This window comes from Tupaia chinensis, unplaced genomic scaffold (assembly GCF_000334495.1).
Source record: "Tupaia chinensis unplaced genomic scaffold, TupChi_1.0 Scaffold140034_1, whole genome shotgun sequence".
NCBI lineage: Eukaryota > Metazoa > Chordata > Mammalia > Scandentia > Tupaiidae > Tupaia > Tupaia belangeri.
In genome coordinates, this window is record NW_006199913.1 from 4,173 (window position 1) to 8,026 (window position 3,854).

The following is a 3,854-nucleotide window of genomic DNA, read 5'->3' on the forward strand; positions in this document are numbered from 1 at the left end:
GGGGCAGCCGCTCACCTGCACTCAGGCGCAGAAGGCGGCGCCTCTTCTTCGGGTGAGCACTGGGAGGAGGACGAGCCCAGCTCCGACGACCTGGAGCAGTTCGCCAAGTAGTTAAAGCAGCCATGCATCAAGCTGGGCTTCACGCAGGTGGAGGTGGGGCTGGTGCTGGGCACGCTCTACCGTTAAGGTGTTCTCCCAGACCACCATCTGCCGCTTCAAGGCCCTGCAGCTGAGCTTCAAATGCAAGCTCAAGCTGCTGCTAACAGTTGGCTGGAGGAGACCAACTCGTCCCGCGGCAGTCCCACCAACCCGGACTAAATAGCAGCACAGGGCCCTTAGCATAAGAAGCCCACGTCCATCGTGGTGGGGGGTCAAAGGCACCCTCGAAAGCCACTTTCTCAAGTGTCCCAAGCCCTTGGCCCAGAAGATCACGGGCCTGGCCAACAACTTGCAGCTAGAGAAGGAGGTGGTGAACTCTGGTTCTGCAACAGGCGGCAGAAGAAGCGCAATTGCCCACGGACGACGTATGCGCGCCTGGGGATGGGTGGGACGGGGCGTCCGGCGCCTCCACCACACCCATTGGCCGCCCTGCCCCACCGTCACCACCACACGCTGCCCGGCCAGGAGCAGTGACCCCGCCGCCCGCCCTGGCCGGCTCAAGGCGAGGCTGGGGCAGCCAGCCCGCGCGTCCTGACTTTTTGTTCGCGTCCGGCGCTCTCTGGCGAGGGGCGAAGACTGCCAGCCCAGGTTGAAACAAAACCAAACACCTGGACGGCGCTCTCTGGCGAGGGGCGAGGACTGCCAATGAGTTGCATCGCGGGAGACCCGGGAAAGAGGCGAAGACGGAACTCGTCAACTCACCCCGGCACCCTGCCCGCCGCCTGCTCTCTCCCCCAATCCCTGGACAACCCGGTCCCAGACCCCTGCGGCTCCCCACAGCGCCTGGTTAGCGGTGCTGGGTTAGAGGTTCCCCGGGAGAGGTGACGAACAGAGGAAAGCTCCCACCCCCTCTCCCAGGCGGGAACTCCCGACCTGTGGGTCCAGGGTGGAGGCTGTCACTTGATTCGCTCCTCTCCTCTTCTGTCCCTTAAGGATGAGCCCCACCCAACCCTTACCCTTTTCTCCCGGCTTGGTCCTTGAGGCCCTAACAAAGTGGGCTCCGTCCCTGAAGACTCAACAGGGTAGTAATTAAGCTAACTTCCCCAGCATTCCCTAACATGGCGGTAATTATGCTAACTCAGCCTAACAAAACCGTTGTATACTGTATTTACTGGGGCCCCGGAGTGGAGACCACAAGAGCGGCATCTGTGTATAAAAGCAGGAAATAGCCGAAGCTTTAATCTAGCCTAATTAATTTTCTCCCCTATCTTCCCCCACTCTCACCCAAAGAAACAAAACAAAAACAAACGCCCCCCACACACACACAAAGACAAAAACTAACAAAAAAATGGAGTGTTCATTTTTCGTTTCGTTTTATGCGAGATGCGAGCCCCAGCTCGAACCAGCCACGCGGTGGAGTCTGCGCTCCCACACGGATGGGTGGGAAGCGGCTGCTGCCAGCGCACTGACCCGCGCAGCAGGGACGCAGCTGCCTTCCTGACCCTAAATAAGGAAACCTGGAAAAGTTGGAGATACTGTTTAACCTGCTGTAGAAATAAGCTGTTTTCTGAGAACCTTCTGCCTGATTTCCTACAGCCTCCCTCAACTCCTGTTCCAGCCCCCACCCCAGGATGTGGGGTGCTGGGGAGATGGGGGCAAAAAGTCCCCAAGTTTGGGGCGAGGTAAGAACCCTGTAAATATGTGAAATATGCACTCACTGGTTGGGAGAAGAAATATTTTTTGCATGGTTTTTATTTTTGGTTTTCCGGGTTGCCCTTCCTCCAGATCCTAAAGGATTTTGTACACTGATTAATCTGAAAAAGATATTTTAATATGATTTCCGGATTTCTGACCCATCTCTCTATTTTCTGGATGTATTTGGAGCTTCCCCCTTCTCCATCTGTTCTTTTGTTTGTTACCATTTGAGTTCAAATTTTGTTACTATTATTTTTTTGGAGCAATGTTTTGGTGCTTTCTCTTTGTATTTTTATTGCAAAAACATAATGTAGACTGGGAAGTTGCCTTAATATTTATTTTACAGTAAGTATTTATTATTCACATAAACATGTACCTAGCGGATTATTTTTTTGGAGCAATGTTTTGGTGCTTTCTCTTTGTATTTTTATTGCAAAAACATAATGTAGACTGGGAAGTTGCCTTAATATTTATTTTACAGTAAGTATTTATTATTCACATAAACATGTACCTAGCGGGGATAATACTGGTTATATTATTTTCTTTTCTAATTGTATTGGCTAAGACTTCCAGCTCTATACTGAAAAGGAGTAAAGAGAGTGGGCAGCCTTGTCTGGTACCAGTTTTTAGTGGAAAAGTTTTCCCCATTCAGTATAATGTTAGCTTTAGGTTTTTCAAATATGGATTTTATTGTGTTGAGAAATGACCCTTCAATGCCAATTTTGCTAAGAGTCAGAGATAGCAGTCTGTAGTTTTACCTGTTATGAGGATGAGGATGATGGAGGCTGCATAAAATGTTTTAGGGTGGAAAGTTCTGTAGATGTCTGTCAAGTCCATTTGATTTATAGTATCATTTAGTTCCTGTTTCTTTTTGCTTGTTTGTCCAGAACATCTGTCTACAGGACGTAATGGGGTGTTGGGATCCCCAATGATTATAGTGTGCAACCTATCTCTCCTTTTAGATCTAGCAGTCTTTCCTTCAGGTATTTGGGTGCTCCTGAGTTTGGTGCATAGGTAATTTATCAACATTGTGTCTTCTTGATGACTTATCCCCTTTACTACTACATAATGCCCTCCCTTTTCTCTTACAGTTTTGTGTTAAAGCCTATGTTGTCTGAAAACAGTATCACGGACTCCAGTTCTTTTTGATTTCCATTTTCATGGAATGTGTTTTTACAGGCCTTCACTTTTAGTCTATGTATGTCTTTATGCATGAGATGGATTTCTTGTAGGCAACAGATAGAGGGTTTCTGTGGGGTTTTTTTGTTTGTTTGTTTGTTTTTTTCCCATTCAGCCAATCTGTGTCTCTTGATTGGAGACAATTTATTTAATCCTTTAACATTCAATGTTATTATTGAGATTTCCAGACTTGTTCCTACCCTTGAGTTAGCCCTTTTCTTGGCTTATTATTGCTCTCTTATTTTTGTCTGTCTGACTTTAGTTTTCCTGGTATAGCATCCCTTCAGAACCTCTTGAACAGCTGGTCTGGAGTTGGTAAATTCCTTCAGATTTTGTTTATCCAAGAATGTTTTTATCTTTTATTTCCATATGAAGGATAATCTTGCTGGGTACAGTAGTCTTGGTTAAAATTGTTTTTCATTCAACACTTTGACTATATTTTCCCATTCTTTCTTTGTCTGCATTTTTTCCTCTGAGAGGTCCAATGTTAGCCTGATGGGGTGACCTTCATAAGTAACTTGACGTTTCCCTCTTGCCAAATTTAGTATCTTATCTTTGTTGTTTTTGTCAATCTGGCTCTGATGTGCTTTGGAGAGGATCTTGCATTTATTTTATTTGGAGTTGTATGTATTTCTTGAGTCTGGATATTTTAATGCCTTCCTAGGTTTGGAAAGTTTTCTTCCAGGGTTTCAGGAAATAAATTATCAATGCCCTTATTATTTTCTTCCTCTTCTGGGATAGCAATTACCTGGAGGTTGGGGTGCTTGGTGGTATCAACTATTCCTCGTATATTATCCTCATTTTTCTTGATTGTTTTCTCAATCTTCTTGATTCTCTTTTCTAGTTCAGGTGTTTTGTCATCTACATTCAAGATTTGATAT

The 3,854-nt window shown here is 46.2% G+C and overlaps 1 pseudogene; it reads left to right on the forward strand.

Annotated features, from left to right (window-relative positions):
* Window positions 1-7: 7 nt before the first annotated feature.
* LOC102490715 (POU domain, class 3, transcription factor 3-like) lies at window positions 8-633 on the forward strand (annotated as a pseudogene).
* Window positions 634-3,854: the final 3,221 nt, after the last annotated feature.